General features: G+C 35.0%; 1 pseudogene; it reads left to right on the forward strand.

The window, feature by feature from the left end:
* Nucleotides 1–12,127: 12,127 nt before the first annotated feature.
* LOC100448210 (arf-GAP with GTPase, ANK repeat and PH domain-containing protein 1-like) overlaps nucleotides 12,128–24,064 on the forward strand; it is a 57,806-nt pseudogene continuing 45,869 nt past the window's right edge.

A 24,064-nucleotide genomic window follows, 5' to 3' on the forward strand; every position in this document is an offset into this window, starting at 1 on the left:
CTAAATATAGTTAATATTTTAGGTTTTGCAGGTGATACAGTCTTGGCCACAACTGCTCAGTTCTGTTGTTGTAGAACTTATGCTGTCTTTAATAATATTTAGATATTTTGCTTATAACTTGTTGTGGATTAATTTTGATTTTTAACATATTGCATTAAATATGGCTTATCTTCATGACTGAACTTTTTGCACCCCTCGCCACCCTTAGGTTCTGTGCCTGAGGTGAGTACCTAAATGGCCTTAGCCTAGTTTCAGCCCCATGTAGCACAAAAGCAGCCACAGACAATACATGTATAGATCAGCATGCCTGTATTTCAAAAAGTTATATTTATAACACACTGAAACTTAAATTTCATATTATTTCACATGGCATGAAATATTATTCTGTTTTCAATTTTCAATATTTAACATCATAAAAATCATTCTTAGCTCGCTGGTCAAAAGTTAGAGGCCATTAGGTCATAGTTAGTGGAGCTTTATAGAAATTCAGGTCTGTTTTACTTTGTACGAGACTACTCTGCAAAAGTTGCATACACATTTAAAAGGCTGTAAGACAATAATAGTTGTCTTAGGGGAATGAAATTAAGGGTAACTATTTCCTTTGTACTGTGGTTATGTTGCTTTCATAATTACAACTACTCATAGTATTAATTGATAGCTTATTTTATAATAACTTGAATAACTTCTGTTAGATTGCATCAGAATCTCAAAACTATGTAAGTTCATTTTTTTATTGATTTTCAATGAGCAGTTATTCTTAACAGAAGATTTCAAACTAACCATTACTTATCCCTTAAGTCAAGTTGTCTATGATCTATGGACAAAAGTAGACATTTCACAGGCACTTGAGCTCATAATTCATTGTCATTAAATGTTAAATGGTAAATAAAAATACCATTTATAAATCTACCATTTGAACATTCAACTCCTTGAGTATTTAAAAAATGAGTATAACCACCCTTTAAACATAGACTGTCCATCTCCTTAATAGGATAAGTATTCTAAAGAAAGGTGGTAAGGTGTAATGGAAAAACAAACAAAAAATCCCTATAGATTTGGGGGTCATAAATAATCTGGGTCTTTACTACAAATTTGTTTCTCAAATGGGTAATAGATAACAAGCACTTCTTTTCTGTTATTAGATTCTAGGAAAAGAAGAGGATTTTCTCATCATTACTTGGGTGCAGTGAGGAGCTAAATTTATGGAATCAGAGTCAAATTTGAAACGAATTTGTCCATGAAAAAGTCATAAAAATTGGTTAAGACCTCTGGCATTAGTCGTTCCATGTGGCAATCAAATAGCTTGTGTGGGGCTGACTGTTTAATTTACTATGCTATCTCTAATAACTTTTCTTATCCAATAATGTGTTTCATATTGTAAACTGCTTACATCCCATCATAAGTTTGCTTCACAAATTGTGAGTTTAGCTTTATAAGTGCATATAAAGTTATGCATGGCTTAAGTGATACTATAAATAAATAAAACATAAAAGATACTGCCTATCTGGCTGCAGAAGTAAACTACCACCAGATTTCAGCCCAGTTGGCACAAGAATAATGCTTTGGAGCAATTCAAGTCTGAAACAGCTTCAGTGATACCATTTAAGCTTGAGGTATATTGGCAGAGCAAGGATATGACTAAACTAAATTTGGCTTAAGCCACCTATTACTCATACCCTCTTTCTACTGCATTCACACTTCAATTAACAAACTGTATATGATACACACACATATATTTATAGTTTACATTTTTCCTGTGTTGGCAATGAAACTTTTTAAATTACCTTCTGTAAGCTGTGAGAATCTTCTATTTGAATCTATTTGACAAGATAAGACTTAGCTTCAAAAGTGGTGGGGTACACAGGTTTTTCCTGTTCATCTTAAAAAAAGAGTTAACATTTGTGCACTTTAACTTATCTCATTACCACTCCTTACTCCTCTTGCTAAGTGGGATATGATCATCACATCCTTTTTATAATAACTAACACTTACTAAGAAGGAGGCTGTATGTCAAGCATTTTGTATGCGCTACTATTATTTTCAATAGTGTGGTAGGTACACTGAGATTTCAAAGTTAGTAAACTCCACCCAAGTTACAAGGTCAGTATCTTCTTTAGTCAAGGCATCATTCTCTACTCTTTTAAAGGTGAAGTTTATTGAGGTATAATTTACATACATGAGGAGGCACCATTTTCTATGAGTTTTGACAAATATTCTAAGTGTGTAACCACCACCACAGTCAACAGAAAAATAATTTCATGACTCTTGATGGTCAATCCACTTTCCCTACCTGGTTGGCTGCTACTGACATTACTGTCATTGTATGTTTGTCTTTACTAGAATGTCATAAAATTGTAATCACACAGTATGTGGCCTTTTGGGTAAACTTCTTTTCTTAGCATGCTACTTTAAGATGTATCTTCATTTTTGCATGTTAATTCCTCTTTAGTGATAAGTTGTATTACATTGAATGGAAGTACTTTGTTTATTCATTCACTAGTTAACGGGCATTCATAGTTATGAATAAAGTCACTATAACCATTCATGTACATATATTTGTATGGGCATGTATTTTCATTTATCAGGGTAAATACGTAGTGGGTCATAAATATGTTTGTTGTTTGTATGTTTCACTTAAGCAGAAACTACCAGACTGTTTTCCAAAGGGACTACTTTTTTTTGCATTCCTATAACCAATGTCTGAGATTTCCAGTTGCTCTACATTCTCATGAGCTATTTTAAGCTCTGTGTAGTGGAATTTTATTGTAATTTCTATTTCCCCAGTCAATAATGATGTTGAGCATCTTTTTGTGTTGCCTGTTTGTCATTTCTCTTTTTTCTTTGGTAAAGTGTCTTTTTGAATCTTTTGCTCTTTTTGAAAATTTGATTGTTTTCTTACTACTGAGTTCTAAGATTATTAAAATATATTGGAGGAACAAATACTATGTCAACTCTGTTTTGCAAATATTCTCTCCCTGTCTGTGACTTGTTTAAACCTTTAAAAAAAGTTACTTTAAGAAGAGTAAATGCTTTTAATTCTAATGAAGTCCAATTTATCATTTTTTTCTTTTATAATTTGTGCATTTTTTATTTTTTTAAGAAATTTTTCTGAGCCCAAGATCACAGTTTCTTCTATGTTGTGTTCTAGAAATTTATAGGTTTAGCTTAATTTGTATCTACGATTCATTTTAAGTTAATTTTTGTGTATGGTTCAAGGTATAGATAGAGGTTCAATTATTTGCAATTGTTGAAAAGACTATCTTTCCCCCATTCAAGTATATTTACACCTTTTCCAAAAACAATTGCCCAAATATTGATAGGTATAACCTAGTTTCCTATCATGATGCAGTTATCTGTATGTCTATATTACGCCAGTATATACTATCTTGATATTGGAGCCATATTGCAAGTCTTAGTCATATAATGTAATTAGCCAACTTTGTTCTTCTTTTTCATTGTTTTCTTTTAAACAGTGCTTTGTAACAGAGCTTTATACCAATATTCTAAAGACACTAGCTAATAACCTCTAAAATCCTGCTATGGTGTATGTTTTAATGTGTTTACTACTTAGAGATGTATTACTCTGTCTTACACCTCTAAGGAGAAAGTTTAAGTTCTTCAAAAAATGGGACTCTTTATTCAGTAGGTGACATCATTAATCAATTTAATATTTATAACAGTCCCACACCCTGCAGTTGAAAATTTTAAGACTGTGGCAGACGAATCACATTTTTAATAGATCATCAAAATGTATTATTAAAATATTTATCTCATATTAAAAATTTGTTTAGGATAAAAGAATCGTAAGAAAATCTTAAATCTGAAATAAAAATTATACTAGTTTATTTTTAAAGAATTATCATAAAAATACTCAGGTGCTGTTATATTTATTCTGATCCTTGGTGAAATAATTCCAAAATATGTTTTGAAGAATAAACTTGTCTAAAAGGCAAAGAATTTCTTGAAAATAAATTACAGTGTTAAAGATGTTGCACCAGGATCAAATCATTAAAGTGTCAAATATCATACTAAAACCAGAATAATGGACACGTTCCTATTACAGAACAAAAAATACAAAGCAGATCAAAGTGTGTCGTGTTCGTGCATGTGTCTATATGTGCATGTAAGTGCATGTGTGGGGAAGAGAAATGTACGTAGTCTATCATGAAGTTACATTTTAAATAACTTGGAAAAATATAATTTACTTAAAAATGATTCTGAGTACTGTGCATTATGAATAAAATAAGTTTACATAAATAATGTTTTACCATATAAAAAAGGCAAATTCTATTCTAATTAAGACAAAATATAAACAAGAACCACTAAAGCATTGAAAGATAAATTTAAATAAATACATAACTTTGATGAAGAAGCATTATTAAAAAGTAGCTCAGTAATTATTGACTGAGACTTTACAAATTTCTAAGCACTGAAATTCAAACCCTTTGCAGGCATTATCTAATTTAACCTTAATCGACTGACCACGAGCATGGAAGCTGAGAGGTGATAATATGAAGATCTAATAAATTCACACCTGGAGCTCCCTGAATCTGTGCTAAAAATGATCAATGTATTTGATTTTACAAAACTTTAAAAATGTATACTTACATTATTTAATTATAATAATGATATGAATTTGTGAAATGTTTGCTCTCTCTATAAAACAAAGCATTAATATTCTTACTATAAAGAGTAATTATCAAAACAATCACAGAAATAAAAGGGTGCAAATAAGATTTGACAAATCACCAGAGAAGAAATACATAATAAATGAACATGTCAAACAATGTTCACATTTCTAACAATCAGAAATGCAAATAACTAAATTTTTCTATTATTGGAAAATATTAAAAATATTTATTATAATCAATATCACTAAGGATTTGTCACAATTAAATCTAAGCAAGATAGGGAGTCACATTTACTACTGGAGGGCCTATAATTTGTACGAGCTCTTTGGAGGACAGTTTGGCAATATGTTTCAGGAGCCTTAAATGTGCATTTACTTTGATCTCCAAATTTCACTTCTAGGAGATTTTCCTTAAGTAGTAACAATAAAATAATGTAAACCCCAAAACTATAAATACCCTAGAGGAAAACATTCAGGACATAGGCATGGGCAAAGACTTCATGAATAAAAAACCAAAAACAGTTGCAACAAAAGCCAAAATTGACAAATGGGATCTAATTAAACTAAAGAACTTTTGCACAGCAAAAGAAACTATTATCAGAGTGAACAGGCAACCTACAGAATGAGAGAAAATTTTTGCAATCTACCCTTCTGACAAAGGTCTAATATCGAGAATGCACAAGGAACTTAAATGTATTTACAAGAAAAAACAACCCCATCAAAAAGTGGGCAAAGGATACGAACAGACACTTCTCAAAAGAAGACATGTATGTGGCTAACAAACATATGAAAAAAAGCTCAACATCACTGTTCGTCAGAGAAATGCAAATCAAAACCATGATGAGATACCATCTCACACTAGTCAAAATGACAATTATTAAAAAGTCAGGAAACAATAGATACTGACAAAGCTGTGGAGAAATAGGAACACTTTTACACTATTGGTCAGAATATAAATTAGTTCAACCATTGTGGAAGATAGTGTGGCAATTCCTCAAGGATCTAGAACCAGAAATACCATTTGGCCCAGGCATTTTATTACTGAGTGTATACCCAAAGGAATATAAATTATTATACTATAAAGACACGTTCACATATATGTTTATTACAGCACTTTTTACAATAGCAAAGAAATGGAACCAACCCAAATGCTCATCAATGATAGACTGGATAAAGAAAATTTGGTACATACACATCATGGAATACTATGCAGCCATAAAAAGGAATGAGATCATGTCCTTTGCAGGGACACGGATGAAGCTGGAAGCCATCATCCTCAGCAAACTAACACAGGAACAGAAAACCAAACACTGCCTATTCTCACCCATAAATGGGAGTTGAACATTGAGAACACGTGGACACAGAGAGGGGCCTGTTGCAGGGGTGGGAAGTGATGGGAGGGAACTTAGAGGATGGATCCATAGGTGCAGTAAACCACCATGGAACATGTATATCTATGTAACAAACCTGCACGTTCTGCACATGTATCTCGTTTTTTGTTTTTTTTTTTTTTGGAGCAATAATGAAAAAATAAAAGAAAATAATATAAAGAAATCTGTAGAAATGCCATCATTAAAATATTTTTGGAACAGTAAAAATTAATGTATTAATAAATTATGTTATAGTAATATAGTGAACTATATTATTATCAAGAAAGTAATGCTATACATATTCTTACTATATCACTGACGAAAATTCACCAATATATTATTGAATAAAACTTATGTTATAAAACATTGTTGTGGTATTAGAATCCAGCTGCCATTTATTCCAGCTATTCCAGGAAGCACTGAAACATATTCATTCTAGGAGGACAACCATCCCATCTTTTGGATAAGTCACGTTAAGATGAGTATGAAATAAAATGGTTCTAAATAATAAAGAGTAAGAGTGATTGCTTGCTTGGTCTTTCAACGTCATTTATGGTGCCTGTAATGGAAAAGAGAGATCAGAGATGGAAGAGTGGACCCCAACTTTAAGATGAGATATCAAAAATAGTGATGGCCACTAAACAGGGGAACTAGAAAATTTACCATCCAAACCAAGATATGCTTGACAGTGAAGAGTCTCTGTTTATAATTATACCCAGTGAGCAGGAATATACTCAATTGGCTATATAAACTAGAAAATTGCTCTTATCTGTTAGTAATCTCTCTGATGATGGTCATTTTTGGTTATAAGGACCCCTCATATCTAGTTTTAGGTCACATTATATTTGCAATGAAATTCTCTCCTATTATCTCCAAACTATCCATGATGATTACCATGTAACAGAGCTCTGTGCTTGTGAAACTGTAGAGGTATGAAGGTAAGGGAGGCTGAGTAATTATCTGTGTGCAATAGTACGGAGAACAGTGTGTAAGAAGGAGTTATCTGGAAAGTTTAAATAGTCTTGGAAATCCACAGGTGTCTACTGTTTAACTTAAAGATAGGAAAACTATCATTTCTTATATCCATGTACATAGCAATGGGTTTAAAATGTAGAAGATGCTGAATAAAAATACATTTGTTAAATAAGTAAAATAAAAATACCTAAATATGAATACTGACATTCCATGAGGCATTTTGACTGTGTTTGAAAGTAATGATGGCTTAAACTTTCTATAAGCCAGATGCTGTTTTAAATGCAAACTGTGCATTAATCAATTTAATATTTATAACAGTCCCACACCCTGCAGCCAAAGATTGAGAGAAATACACCCCAAATCATGAAAAATTGGGCTCATTGACTCATTACAATGAAGAAAACTAAAAACCTAAAAAAAGTCAACAAGCTAAAAAAAAAAATCCTGTGGCACAAGAAGGTGTTGAAAGGGACTTAGGGAATTTAGTCTTGGGTGATTTTAGTGAGAACTCAAGGAAGCAAGCTTTTCCTCTGGATGGGACATTGCCAGGAAGCCTAGGGAATTCTACAATTTGACATACTAATTTTTATGTAGAATGTGGTAGGAATGAAGAGGGGCTAAGATGTAATTGATGAAGAAGCAGATGTTTTTCATGTTAGCTGGGAGAGGGTTGTAGTTTGTGCAATCACAATATTTTTGTCTCTGCTCAGACATGATCATGAAGTAATGTTGATTTTGTTTCACTTTATCTCAGTCACAGACTGACTGTCTGATGGTGGCGATGTCTGACATTATGTGTTCAATGGGAGAACACCACAGCCTAACTGTGAGGCAGGTTTAACAACAAGGCCTAGCTCTATGCCAGGCTAGCTACTAACTGTCTGATGCCACTTCTCTCTTTCTCAGTACCATTTTGTCCCCATTTTGTAGGTAGAAAAACAAAGAAGCTGAATAATTTAAACACAGTCATAGTAACTGGTGGAGGTAAGATTCTGGGATTTTTGGTTCTAGAGCTCATATGAATTACTATGCTGGAAATAGTTTTCTATAACATTCAGAATTTCTTTTGCAATTCTTATGGAGGAAAGATGCATTTCTTCTTGTTCAACATGAAGCTGTTTGTCTCCTGAAAATAAAAAACATTGCTGTCCTTTAATATATGTGATTCAATGTAGAGGCATAAGTAAATTCCTTTTGCTCTTATACGTTTTCTGACTAATATATTTAATACATACACATTCTTTTTTTGTCTCAGTGAATTTGGCTCTGTATTTCTCAAGAACAAGAAGTCTCTCATTTAATAACTTCTGACTTTAGACTTATATACATTAAGAGATATAAGAGTTGGCTGTGCAGATGTTAAGCCTATTGAGACTATTTTTCTCAATCCAACATCTCAATAGAGGACATCCAGTCAAAACGAGAGTATGACTGTGGGAACATCCAAGTCTCATAATTCTCATTATATGCTGGTTATTGTCCTAGAAGATTACTTTATTTTAAATCCTACTGAAAGGCAAGAAAAGGGTGAGCATAAGAAAAAAATGTTTGCAATGTACCCTGCCTCTCTGGGAGTTTACTGAGGAATAAAATAAAGCCTGATAAGTACTGACAATGGGAATAGAAGCTCAGGAAGAAGGAGGTAGAGAGAATCCGCCTGTGCTTGATGCTCACATCTCAATAACAGCCTCTATATTTTACCACTTCTCTTCACTAGGGAGGAGCCTAATATCCTCTCCTTTAACCCAGAAATAGTCATAATTACATTTATTGAGTGCTTACTCTACGTGAAGCATAGTACTACTTGCCGCATAATACACAGTATTTCTAATTTGTGATGGTTAATATTATGAGTCAACTTAGGGAGGTAGCAATGATACCCAAGTGTTTGGTCAAATGCCAGTCTGATGCCACTGTGATGTATTTATTAGATGAGATTAACATTTAAATCAGTAGGCTTTGAGTAATGCAGATTCCGCTCATAATACAGGCAGGCCTCATCCAGTCAGTGAAAGAAGATAGAATTCTGCTACCAGATTGTTTTCAGGTTTGAGCTGTAACATTAAGTTTTCTGTGGATCTCCAGTCTGACAGCCTACCCTAAAGATTTTGAACTTGCCAGCCTCCCCAATCATAGGAGCCAATTTCTTAAAATAAGTTGATCTATCATCTTTCTATGTATCATCTCTCTGTGTCTATCTCTCTATCTATCTATCTATCATCTATCTATCTCTCTCTCTATCTATCTATCTATCTAATCACCTGTCTATCTGTCTATCTATCTATCTATCTATATCTATCTATTCATTCATCCTATTAGTTCTGTTTCTCTGGAGAATCCTATTAAGATCTCAACCCTTTTTAATTTTTTGCTGAAAACTCTCAACAATCTCTTTCTTCATTATTCTAATCTCTGCTGCTGAAGACTTGCGATTCCCATACCTCTTCCTCCAACACTTACAAAGGGTCTTTAGAATTCATTGTTCTTTTACATAACCACTGCTACTGACCAAGTCGAGGCCATCATCATCTCTCTCCTAAATTCATACAACTTTCTAACTAGTCTACCTTCTCCTTTCTTTCCCTTTTTCTGCTACACTCTACAAAATGTATTTCCACTTTTACTTTTCTCTCTTGAACAGCATGGTAGTTCTAACTCTTCTGCTTCCCTTTACCTATTTGCTCATTTTTTCTTTCTCGGTTGGTTTACTTTGCTGGTTTACAATTCTTGCTTCCTTATAACTTCAGTTTATTCTTGGTGGTGGTGTTTTTTTTTTTTGACAGGGTCTTTCTCTCTTGTCCAGGCTAGAGTGCAGTGGTACAATCACAGCTCACTGCAGCCTCAACCCCCTTTGCTTAAGGCATCCATTTGCTTCAGTCTCCCAAGTAGCTGGGACTACAGGTGCACACCCCTGTGTCTGGCTAATTTTCCTTTTGTTGTTGTAGAGACAGGTTCTCTCCATCTTAACCAGGTTGGTCTTGACCTCCTGGGCTCAAGAGATTCTTCTGTCTCGGCCTCCCAAATTGCCTGAATTACAGGTGCAACCCACCTCGCCTGGTCTTTAGTTTGTTTTAATTCCTCTTGCCCGAACTCTACTTTATGTCACTTTTTTTCTATTCACTCTTTTTAAATTTCTTGGTAACAGAATTCCAGATGTGAGAAACATCATTTGGGGCCACATAACAATTATAGGTCTCCCCTGGTATCAGATGTTGAGCTTTGATATCAGATGTGGCCAAGGGATCAGAAGTTACAAAACATGACTGCTGATCCCTCAGTAGGATTCTGAGCTGTGGTTTTCCTTACAAAGTATAATAATGAAATAAAAATCATGAAGTCCCTAGCACATTTTTTTTTGCCTAGTTAAATATTTTCTTAATTGTCTTTCTTATGCAATTTGATACATGGTCACTTTAAAGTTCATTTATACAGATACATGAGTTTGAATCAATGCTTTTCTTAACTTTGAATCTCTTAATGGCTCTTCCTCTTTTTTTTTACTGATAATTACTTTAGCTAGAGTTGGATGATGCATTCTTTCTTAATATTTTGTTAGTGCTATTTTTCTTTCCTGCTTTTGGTTACATGATTGACTACACACTAGGGAGTTTTCACTAAATTTACTCATTAAACATTTTTTAACTGGTATATTGCTTTGCTAATTTGTAGACAGTGCATGCAAATTATCTACAAACATCTCATTCTCTTTCTTCACATACAACTATAACAACAGTCTACAACTGTGATTCTTTTTTTTTTTTTTTTGTATTTTTTTTAGTAGAGACAGGGTTTCACTGTGTTAGCCAGGATGGTCTTGATCTCCTGACCTCATGATCTGCCCGCCTCGGCCTCCCAAAGTGCTGGGATTACAGGCATGAGCCACCGCGCCCGGCCAACTGTGATTCTTAAACATTAGTATACTTCAGAATTCCCTGGAGAGCTTCTAAAATCAGATTGCTGTGTCCCAAACCCAGGGTTTTTGATTCAATAACTCTGAGTTGGGATCTGAGAATCTGCATTTATAACAAGTTTTCAGGACATGTTGATTTTATAGTTCAAGAACCACACTTTGAGAAACACTGCCTTGCACAATTGAGATTTCAATATGTTTTGAAGCCAATCAGATCTGAATTCAATCCCCATTTAAGTTAAGTGATTTTGATAAAAGGACCTAAATTATAAGAGTCCCTGTTTATTCTGTTGAAAAATAAGGATATTAAGAGTCTTAATATAATCAACAGAGCCTAGCACTTGCTAAACAGTCAGTAAATGTTACTGCTACTCCTAAATGCAAATTTATAATATTTGTGTATTATCAGGCATTTAAAGTTTTTGTATCATCAGGCATTTAAGGTTCCCTAGCAATTTATGCCTGCAGGCAACAGTGGTAGACTTTAAAATACCAACAGAGAAATCTATTAAATTTCTCTTATATTTACCTTGTGACTTCTTCTGAGTCTTTCAGGATTTTGCTGACAATCTGTGCATTTATTTGGGTTAGTGCTTTTACATAATGAAACCATTCGAAGATAACAATATTTCATAGTTCTTCTGATTTAGTTAAAGTTTTTAGCATACACAGTCCTAAATAATTGTTCCTGAACTAACATTCTCTGTGAGTTGCTCTCTGGCTCTGATTTGCTCCTGCCTCAATGCGTTGGGGAGTCGTAGTCTGCTTTGCAAGTGGAGACATTCACATATACCTGGGTGGTTCTTCAATTCAGGACCCCATAATGAAGATAAGCTAATTAACTAAAAAAGATGAAACCCATCTATATATGCAGTTAAATATATATTATATATATGTGTGTGTATATATATATGCAGTTAAATACATATTTGTATATATATGTGTGTGCACATACACACACATATGTATATGCTACATGCATATATGTGTGTGGGTTTGTGTGTGTGTGTGTGTGTGTGTATATATATATATATATATAAAATATATATCTTCCAATGAATCATTGGTAAGAAAATGGTAATAGCACAAATCCCTCTTTGTTACAGACTCTTCTGGTCTATATTCCTCTTCTCCAAGGTCCTGAGATCCCTTTCTTTATGCCACAAAGTTTCTAGGCAGTAGGTCTGCTTCTAGTTAACAGGCTGATATCTAAGCTTTGAATTTTTGAGCAATAAAAGCAGAATGTCGAAGCTCCTTAACTGTTTAGAACAAAAGTACCTGCTCAACAAGTTGCAGAATGAAAAGTAAGTGAAAGTAATCAGCTGAAGAAAAAAATTGTGGAATGAATTAAATGTCAACTTCTTCAGCTCATCTCCAGTTTTTACCTGTCTTTAAACTTGTTCCCAACTTTTTTCTTTAAACCCAACTTTTTTTCTTTAAACTTTGTTTGTGGGAAAAAGTGACAATGACTCAGTTCAGTTTTGTAAAGTACCAACAGTTCTCAAGAGGAAATATGCTATATTGAGTAAGCGCAAAGTATGATTATTAAACTTAATATAATATTTTTAAACTGCTGACAGATGGTGAATACAATGAAATATTTTGATAACTGCTTGTTATATTTTCAGAGACTTGGAGGCTTAGTGAAAATATGAAGTTCTAAATATTTGAACATCCAGATGTCATTTCAGATCAGTGTGACCAAATCATATTTTTGTAAATAACATGGTGGAGTTTAGAAAGGAAGGTGGAGCTAAGTGAAAAGAAAGAAAAAAAAATGCATACAAATGTAGGATTACTGCAAGAATTCTAGTGGAACATCAGACATTACACCTCCGGGGCAATATATGTACCTTTTAAACAGAAACTCCCTCCGATGAGCTTGTCTAGGATCACTAAAAGAACTTGGGCCAAGTATGTCAGCATTAAAAATACCGAATTGGCTAGAAATACTGTTGTATGTCAACCTTTATTTGTCCTTTAAGCCAAGAAAAAAGAATAAAAGTATGCCTGTAGGCAAAATAAAGGCCTCCTTTTTTCTTTCCCCTCCCTTTCATTCCTCTTGCTCTCTTCAACTTATATGAGATTTGTAAAATGAATTGTAATAGAAAGTTCAGATGACAAAAATTACAGTGGTGTGGCCAAGAAAACACCCAGGGGGCTTTTAGGTTCCGTTGTGCCAGGACTGAACTATCAGATCAGCCTTCTGGACTCAAATGCGACACTGTCAATAAGAATACATCATCTTTTTTGTGGTGTAGAAGAGCTGTCGGTTATAATTCCCATTATTCCAAAGCCAGGATTTTCCATTAGTACAGCCACCTGCTGGGTTGCTCTACTCAGGTTTAATGGAGTCTGAATTTGAATTTATCACCATCTGTGGGAAGACAGGAAATGAGAGAGCATCACTAATTCCGTTCTTCATTTGCTAAGCATAAGTATAATCTTTGTAAAGAGGCAGCAAAAGCAGCAGAGATTGGGGAAAGATGAAAGAATATTTTAGCTCATATTGATATCAGAGCTCCAGACCAAGGGGAAAGAATGCTGTCTGTTCTATGGCCAATTCCAGCAACAAAAAGAATGTTTTAATTTCCTATGTAATGTGGTAACAAAATCATGCAGATTCAGAATACTGTTCCTCTTTGGCTTCCAAAAAGATCTCAGAAGATTTAATATGATTTCTGGTGAAGATGAAAGACTTGCATACATATCAAGTTCACAAAAAAGAGTTCGAGATTCCTAATTGCCACATTAGCTTATAAAGAGAACAGTATAGACTATTGGTGTCTATTTTATGCAATTTCTTCTTTTCCTCCAGAAATTTTTTTTAAAAGCCTTTGTAGAACTCAGGAAGAGACAAACATCAGGGAATATCAAAACCTTGAAGATGATCTCTAGAATCAAAGTGTAATGCCTTAAATTCATGTGCATATGTCTCAGTGGTTCTGACTTACACAGAGTCAGGAAGGGTGCATCATTATCATTTCCAAAATTTAAAAACAAACATTAAATGAGTTTACAGGAGGGGTAAGCAATTTGCAATTAAATTCTTGCATTGGCTAGTTGCAAAACTTGCACTTCTGATCTGCCCATCTTTTACACCGCTCCATCAGAATGTTGCCATCTGGATTCTGCTGTCCAGGCAAAAACTCAGAGAAAAGCTAAGCCATCCTAACACACCAGTTGTAATAAGTGTTGCTACCCACCCAAATGAAGAACAAGCCAGAAGATAATGGCAGTTGAAAAGATGAGGGGAAAAAAATCCTTGCAGGAAAAAGGAAGGATTTAAAATCAAAATACACACATACACACATATACACACAAAGCCTCTGGGAAAACACTGCATGCCATTGTCTTTCTTCAGGAACCATGAGTTCATCCCTTTCTCATGAATCTCCCTCCATGTTTATAATCTTGGATTAATGACTCTAAACAGCGAGTCTTTTCTAAAGTCATGGGGGTCAGCTCTGCGAACTTGAGGAGCTTGGATAATTGGAAGGAATGTTACTTATTACAGTGAAGCAATAATTCCAGGGGAGGAGAGGAAGAAGCACAACAAATAACTGCACTGTTGTTCTTTAAGGCTACCAAGAGAGTTAGCACTCCTATCAGGGTGGCTGTGAATACTGTATTGTGACAAAGCAAAATGCCTCCTGGGTGCCTGCTTCTAGTGGAAAGCTTTTGATGTTTGATCTGTAATGAGATGGAAGAGAAAAACAGTTCCCTTGGTTAACTAATACATACCAGATATGAACAGATTCAAAGATTTAAGTTTCAGTTCTGGGACAAGATCCCCATCCCACTAATTTATTATTTAGAAAATTCTGTAAGTTCTTTTTTTTTGTACAGAATACATGATGTGTTTAACATACTTCTGCTTTCAAATTTGACTTGAATAATAATCCTAATGATTACTATGCCATATTTCACTTTTGCTAGGTTGGCTCTTTTTTCAGTGTGAATGTCATGTGGCTTTATCTAATTTCCTTTTGGCAAATGTGAGTGATCAGAACCTGGATGCCATCTCAGGCCTAAGTACTTTGTACAGAAAAACGTCCTGGGCAGTGAGCTAGGAAAAGAGTAAAGGGCTACGTAGAATGCAGAGCTCAGGAGGAAGACACAATGAAAAACAGAAACAAAATAGGATGCATAAGCAGTTAATTTTATTCCACATGGCACGTTAGGGATGATGTCACACATATGGTTATTCATACTAGGCGCAGCAACTTTAGAGATGAAGACAAACCCTAGAAAATCTGTCAGTTTGGGTTAATGGAACATTGTTATTACCTCAGGTCAAGCAGATGGAGGGCAAACTTCTCTGCTGGATTCTGCTGCTCTTTAATTAATGTCCACATTTGTTATGTCAACATAATGCATTACATTTGGTCTAAAGGTTGTTTTACTATTTTTTTAGAAAAACAAGAATGATCATTTTATTTTCAACATTGGAATAGTTGCACAGAATTTTAGAGGTATATGTAGATACCTGAAAAATAATGTTTAAATTACTGTATGAGAGAGAGAAAAAGAGAAGGAGCTAGGCTGGTTTTACATATTTCATTCTTGATGTAGAGATGGATTTGATACTTCTTGTATGAGCATTTCCAAATGAGGGATTTTGATTGCATGCATATGACTATCTCAGAAAAATAGGAATCTCAGAGATGGTAAAGCAAGGCAGGTCTTATTACAGTGTTATTCCTTCATAAAGAAATTAATAGCTGCAATTCATTTAGTGTTCTGTTTACTCTTGTCAGGGAAGAATGGCAAGTGAAAAAATAGCACAATAGAGACATCTTATCTTCTTTCGTAAACTTTCATTATCTTAGGCATGTTCAGAAGGCACAAGGAATCCCTGGTGTCTGATATTATGCGTGTGAAGCTGTGGCGTTGAATCTTCAGCACAATTCAAAGAATCAGCCTATTATGTAACAACTAAGGAGGATGTATGCCATAACTGTGAACATTCTTTCTTATAGATGACAGGCTTACATTGTTCATTTTGGGAAAATATGTCTGCATTGTTGGCTCCAGCCTCTAATTATTTAAGCTAGTCAAATCCAAAATCGTTAAAATGTGCAAATATTACCTGGAATCACTCCAAGAGGAAACAGTAGGCAGTGATCTGGCCCTTGGATTGAGCACTCAATTGCTGCTTAGTTTCTTTTCAAATTTCAGAATAGATATACTCTTTAAAGCCAGTATGTACTCCCTTTGGCAACTGGTAAAATATGCTTGGTAGTTACACACAAGGTTTCTGAGTGGCTAGACCACAACCAGTCCATTCTGTTCTAATTTCTGGAAGATGAGCACTAAATATTTTTATGAATATAATTTTTCACATTAGTCACTTCATACATGCCCCCCAATAGACACATACACATGCATATGTGTGCATCCTGGAGAGGAGAGGCTGTATATTCTGCATTTGTTTCTGTATACCACCCTTCTAGATTACTATGTCCCTTATAACTCTAAGATCTTGTATGCTCATAGATTCACTGTAGTAATGGGCATTTGAAGAATACACTTGAAGACACTACTGTTAGTGCCACACTTTTAAAAATTGACAATTTAGGCCAGTGGTTCTCAAACGGGCAATTTTCTCCCCTCAGGGTACCTGTAACTGGAGGAGAGGAATACTCTATTAAAATCTAGTCAGGGAAAGGCCAAGAATGCTGCTAAAACTTTTGAAATGCCTAAGATAGACCCCCAAACAAATAATTATCTGTCCCAAAATGTTAATAGGGCTGAGATTTAGAAATCCTAGTCTATGTCAATGAAACAACCTTGTCATCTCTAAATAAATAAAACATCGCCACACACGTAGGTAAAAAAAAAAGAATAGTTTACAACCCAAAGAATTGTTTCCACAGTAGGTGCTATAGCTAGTGATGAGATATGTAATACCGACCTTGGTTGTCTTACATGTAAATGAATCTTATTAGTACATATGACAGTAACATATATAATTACAAAATATATAATTGTAGTTATTCTTTTCATTGGTTCTTTCTCTCCATCACTTCATCATATATTTTTACCAATCTGTCTTTACATTTCTAGAAAAAACTCTCTTAAAAAATGTACCAAATGACATGTTAGCCATGTACCAATGACACACGTCTGTGTCTAGAATCCTTTTTAATTTTCAGTTCTTCAAAATCTGAGGTAAAACACATCAATTGAGAAACTTTTCCTATCCTTTTAAGTAACTTTTTTTTTCTGAGATGGAATCTTGCTCTGTCGCCCATGCTGGAGTGCAATGGCGCGATCTCAGCTCACTGCAACCTCTGCCTCCTGGATTCAAGCAATTCTCCTGCCTCAGCCTCCCAAGTAGTTGGGATTACAGGCATGTGCCACCATGCCTGGCTAATTTTTTTGTATTTTTAGTAGAGACGAGGTTTCACCATATTGGCCAGGCTGGTCTCAAACTCCTGACCTTGTGATCCACCCACCTCAACCTCCCAAAGTGCTGGGATTACAGGCGTGAGCCACCGCACCTGGCCAGTAATGGTCTGTTTTTTAATTCTACATGTTTTTTCCATTTAAGTGTTTGGTTTTCCCATATGATTTTACATGGTTTTTTAAAAGAATCTTTAAGTGAGTCTAACATCTCTACGTGTTTCCCATCTTTCATAAAACAGCAATATTCTTAGAGTTTTTTTTTTTTCCTTTATAATGTTCCTTTCTTTGTTACCCATCTTTAAGGTGCCTTCTCAAACGCTTTCTTTCCCTCCTCTCCACACACAGCCCTGGGTAGAATTTGGGGTGCAGGACGAGTTCAGGAAACAATGTTGTTTTTCTCAAAGAAACAGCTAGGCTGGGAGACTCCTCATTTTTGTAAAAGTATAAAAATTGAGGCCGGGAGCAGTGGCTTACGCCTGTAATCCCAGCACTTTGGGAGGCCGAGGCGGGCGGATCACCAGGTCAGGAGATTGAGACCATCCTGGCTAAAACGGTGAAACCCCGTCTCTACTAAAAATACAAAAAAAAAAGCCGGGCGTGGTGGCGGGCGCCTGTAGTCCCAGCTACTCCGGAGGCTGAGGCAGGAGAATGGCGTGAACACGGGAGGTGGAGCTAGCAGTGAGCCAAGATCGCTCCACTGCACTCCAGCCTGGGGGACAGAGCGAGACTCCGCCTCAAAAAGAAAAAAGACAAAAAAAAAAAATTGATGATAGCCCTAACATGAAAATGCTACCTTAGTTTTTTTATTTCTATTTGCCCTGAGGTCATTGATGTTTGATCTAAAATAAGCCACACAAACTGAAAGTATCTTAACACATTGGAAGAGAGCATAAAGCAGACCAGGATGAAATTTAAGGCTATGTGAAGTATATTCACACTATGAAATATACAACAATGAAAATAACAAACTATAGGTATATATATAATCATGAATGCATCATATACACATAATATTAAATGAAATAAATGAGATCCAACCTAATGCATGCCTCTGATTCCATTAATATAATGTTAAAAAATAAGAAAACTAATCTCTACTGTTCGCAGTAAAGGTGATGGTTACATTTGGGGAGTGAAGAGTGGTTAGCGATTGGAGCAGGTTTTATTTCTTTGTTTGGATAGTGGCTATATCAGTGTATTTATTGTGTAATAATTCTTTGAACCTGGATTATTTTTCTATTGCTGCAGTAACAAATTAGCACAAACTTAGTGGCTTTAGGTGACATCCATTCATTATCTCACTGTTTCTAAAAGTCAGAAGTCCATGCTTAGCTGTTTCCCTGCTGAGAGTCTCCCAAGGCTGAAATCAAGGTGTTGGCCAGCCTACATTTCTGGAGGCTCTAGGGCAAAATCTGTTTCCAGCCTCATTCAGGTTGTTAACAAAATTCAATTCCATGTGGTGGTAGGACTGACGTCTCCATTTCCTTGCAGTTAGCCAGGGGTTGTTCTCAGTTTCTGAAAGCTACACACATTCCCTGGTCGGTTTGTCCCCCTTCAAGTACAAAGCCAACAATGGAGGTTGAGCACCTCTCCCATTTTGAATGTCACTCATCTTCTCTTCTAACTGATTTCTCCATTCTCACCTTCTTCTCTGCAGCTCTGTGACTCCAGCTGGAGAAATTTATCTGCTTTGAAGTGTTAACGTGTTTAGATTGGGCCCACCTAGATAATCCAAAATAATCTCACTACTTTAAGGTGCATAACATCAATTAGCTCTGCAAATTCCCTTCACAGCAGTATCTAAATGCATATTTGGTTGAAAAACAAGACAGCAAGAATCTTGGGTGAATATCTTTAGAATTCTGCCCATCACAATACATACATATTATTGTATGCTTCTCTGTACATATGTTATAATCTAATAAAATGTTTTTTGATTATGTAAAAATATACTGCAGAATATCCTTTTTAATTCAATCAACACATATTTATTGACTGCTTACTATTGCTGGGGCTTGGAAACTAATACCCTGAATATGGTGCTTTGACACTGAATATGGTACTGGACTAAAGCAGCAGCTTCCAGGTCTCTCTGACCTTCCCCACCCTCCTGTCTCTCAGTCTCTCCCAAAGCTCTGGATGAAACCCTTCTCTGAAGTTCTCATCTGCCTGAAGTCCAGACCACCCCAAAAAGAAAACAATTACCTCTGATCCCTTCCCTAAGTTTTCGTTTTCTTAACTCCTATTTCAAGAAGAAAGACTGAAGCCTGTCAGCCCACCCAGACAGAATTTTGTCATAAACCACTCTCTTCTATTTTGGTCCCATTTAATATTTCTTTTTTTTTTTTTTTTTTTTTGAGACAGGGTCTCACTCTGCCACCCAGGCTGGAGTGCAATGGCACAATCACAGCTCACTACAGCCTCAACCTCCCAGGCTAAGGCAATTCTGCCATGTCAGACTCCTGAGTAACTAGGACTACAGGCACGCACCATGGCACCCAACTAATTTTTGTATTTTTTGTAAAGATGAAGCCTATTCCATATTTCAGAGACTCATTTACCAGCCATTGTCTGCTCTGTAGGTCCAACAAACTTTGTCTCAGGCCATTGTATGTTCTCCAAGTCCATTCATTTTCCCCTAAAAACCATTTACTATCTTTCGAATTGCCACTTTTCCTGCATCTCCCTTCCCCTATGAAGAAGGGTATATAAACATCTGTACCCAGGGGTTATTGGGTAATTATTCTCCTAGAGTTTCCATGTGCTATGCATATTAAAATAAATTGTGTATGCTTTTCTCCTTTTAACCTGCTTTTTGATGGTTGATTTTTACAGAACCTTCAGATTTAAAGGGAAAGTTTCTTCTTGCCCCTATGTTATAAACAATAAAGACAACAATTCCTGCCTTTATAGGCTATATAATTTATGCATATTTTTAAAAATTCACAAAAAAATTACCTACTCTCTGTGAACACAAATAAATGTATTAAAAAAATTTGAAATGACAGAACTCCTATAAACCAACTTATCACTTTTGATATGTCCACAGAGTATTATTTCTATAAAATAAAATAAATATTGTAAAATGATTAAAAATCTAAATCATTTCTGTATGTTTATTTATCATAACACTGTGGTTTTTCTGTTTCTTTGAAATCTTCCAGAAAAGAAAATGTGCTGTGAAGTGTAATAGGGGATTTTTAAGATAAATTTAGCCATTTATTACATATTCATTTAAATTCTAACAGTCTTTCTTTTAGGTCTATGATCTAAAACAAAATAAAGATGCTATATTTTGACCACAATGACAGATATTTAATAGCTATCCTCAAACACTGTTTCGTAGATGAAAATAATGAGTATTTAGAAAAATAATATTTTCTTATTCATGGACTGGTTTTCAAATTCATGAGGGCAAGATTTTGTCTTTCATTTTTACTAATGCACCCCTGATGCCTAGATTACTGTCTATCACATATTAGACACTCAATACATACTTGTCAACTACATGAATGAATGCATCTTGGGTATGAATGAAAATGTTGGAAGTAGCAATGGAGAACTAGTATGCAAATGTGAGAGCCCCTTCCTATTACCTCTTTTATTTTTTCTGTTGTTATGGAAATACATATGACATGTGCCACAGAAAAAATGGTATTTGTCCAACTACTATTTTTCTTTTTTTCTGGAGCATAAAGAAATATTACATTGCCTCCCTTGTTGCTAGTTTGGAACCATGTAATTGAGTTCTTGCCAATGGGAATGTGGGAGGTAGTGAAATGATGTGCTACTTCTAGTTTGAGGCAAGTAAGAATGCTATGGTGTCTCTATTTTCCTCTCTCTTGTCTTTGAGGTTGAAGAAAAGAAGTGTGAAATGATGGATGTATAAGATGGACAAGTAGAACACAACTCAGATCCTGACTCACTTTTAGAAGGATCACCAACAAAGAGCCACTCAATTAGCAGACTGTAATATGAGAGATAAATATAACTTTTGGAGGTAAATCCACGGTTATTCCAGGATTTAGGTGTTGCAGAAGTGGAGTCAGTAAGTTTGTGACTAATATATTATTAGATACTTTTCAAAGGATTTTTCTTTTGCAAATGTGTTGACATTTGGAGATGTGGAAGATAATATTGAGCGAATTGTGCTCCAAGAGGTGTTATATATGTGTGTGTGTCTGTGTGTGTGTGAACGTGTATGTGTGCGTGTATGAATGATATTAATTGATATATAGAAAAGTCCATATACAAATAATCATTTGTAAATAATGTGTTTAAGCAAAATTAAATTATGTTTACTGCAAGGCTTTTCAGAATCTCTAATATACTCATATGCATTGTAAATTCAAGAAAGGGAGATTTAGTAACTATATTTTCCAATGTTATTGGATCACAGAACTTTTTTTCACGAACTTATAATGAACATCCTATGAAGTTGGTGGTCTGAAAAACATGCTATGGTCAATCTCATGAGTTATCCAGAATGTCCTTTCCCTATTGCTGAGAACCTCTCATTTACAATTCCACAATTTTACATTAATAATTCTGAAGCCACTAGGAATCTAGGGATCCAACTTCTGGTAGAGGGTAGGCACCTCTACTGGGCAGAATGTAATGCGACTCCCTTGCTAATCCTCTATTGCTTGTAGTCCACTTCTGGTCCAAAGGAAACACTAACATAGGTTTTGGTTTAACAAAATCTGAAAATGCATACCAAGCCCATTGCAACTGCCACTCCTCTGGCTTGTAAGTTAGTTGCTGGCCAACCTGTCTCCAGCTCTTCAGACTTCTCAACATGAGACAAACATTAGTCTCCTGTGTCCCCTATATTGCAGAAGGTATAGATTAAATTATTTTAGTAATTCCATTGAAGATTATTTACTAACTGAGTACCATCCCCCATTCTGAGTGTTGAGAATCACAGTGCGGCCGCTTCCCGCCTCCACAATGAAGTCTTCCTTGGAATTTTCTAATTTCCACTCTAGAGTCTATGATCACTTCAATACAATACTTCAGTGAAGCATCATATTATATTTTTGTTTATTTCTCTATCTAATTTGTTGCCAGCTTATAGGCTAGCCAGTCCCATAATTCACTCTGAAATTTCATATCTACTAAACATTGATGCTTCAATATAAAGTTCTAGCACAGAATCAAATATACTGTACTGCACTTTGTAGATCCTTTAGAGAAATTTCAAAATAATTTCATCGGTACTCAGTTTTCACCAAATATGTGAACATTAGAGCTAGACTTAACAGTGTGTGTGGTGGCTCACACTTGTAATCCCAGCAATTTGGGAAGATGAGGCAGGAGAATAGCTTAAGGCCACCAGCCTGGTCAACGTAGGTGGACCCAGACTCTACAAAAACTGTACAACAACACCAAAAACAAAAATTAGCCAGACACAGCTGTGCCTGCCTGTAGTCCCTGTTACTCAGGGTATGAGGCAAGAGGATTGCTTGAGCCCAGGACTTTGAGGCTGCAGTGGCTATGATCTTGACATTGCACTCCAGCATGGGCAACAAAGTGAAACCCCTTCTCAAAGAAAAAAAGAAAAAAACCCAGCAGACTCCAAGTGTAATATTTGACTGCTCTCTGTAAAAAAAGACTGGAGAACTGAGAGGTTGGAGCCTTGCTTTCTAATTCTATTTCTTTGACCGAATTGCTAAGTGAGCTGATTAACTTCTTCACTTATTTGGACTTATTTTTCCCCTGTGAAATATAGACAGTTCCCTGTCTTACTCTTTAGAAACATTATGAAATCACAATGATAAGTGATGACAAAATCATGCTCTCAAATGTAAGATTTCCTTAATATAATACATTTATATTAAAATCAGTTAAATCCATTTCTGATTTTTGAAATTTTGGTTCATGTTCTATTTAAAAAATACACGGAAAGATGTATAGCTTTGTTTACAGAGATAAATTTTAAAAATCATAAGTGAACAATATTTATGTTAACATTTCATTGATACAATGAAGGAAATAGTGAAATGTTCTTGGGTAGGACAAGAAACAACCTTAAAAAACACTATGTTTCCAAAATTCGGATATTCCATGTGACTTCAGTCAGGAGAAAAGAGAGGATAAAGAGGGAGAAGAGGAAATTTCTCTAACTTAGGTAGATACGTTAAGAATTATTTTTGTACTTGAATTAGTTCAGAAACACCAAAATAGGGGAATATATTATCTTTGTGAATAATTATTATATAAAATACAGGAATGTATTCATGTCAAGATATTCTTATGATCTGAAGCCAAAATATCGGATGTCTATACCATTCCTTAACAGAATTTGAATCTCAGTAATTGACTTACATTGAGGTAAAAAATTCCAGTCTGGAGGTAAAAAACAGTCACTGTATCAGTGATAATATGAACTTATCTAGACATTTCAGTTATTTTAAGCTCATAGAAAGCTTAAGAATGTCTCATATACTGATTTTTAAAAATATTTATTAAAGTAGTAAAAATGATTATATTAAAAATATACCTTTTCTCAATCACAAAAAAGTATATACATTACCAATTTGTCACTCAGAATATTTAGTCATAAGTGAAGTATTTATTCCACATAGTAACTTTGCAAACTGACACTAGACTTTGTGTGTGTGTGTGTGTGTGTGAGAGAGAGAGAGAGAAACAGAAAGAGAGAGATGAATTAACATATTGGGGGCTTATAGTGCTAAACACTGATCATGTATTTTGACTCAGATCTTAAAGAGGAAACTTGTGATGTCCATTTGGTTGTAAATTATC

The sequence above is a fragment of the Pongo abelii genome, chromosome 13 (assembly GCF_028885655.2).
Source record: "Pongo abelii isolate AG06213 chromosome 13, NHGRI_mPonAbe1-v2.0_pri, whole genome shotgun sequence".
NCBI classification, from domain to species: Eukaryota; Metazoa; Chordata; class Mammalia; order Primates; family Hominidae; genus Pongo; species Pongo abelii.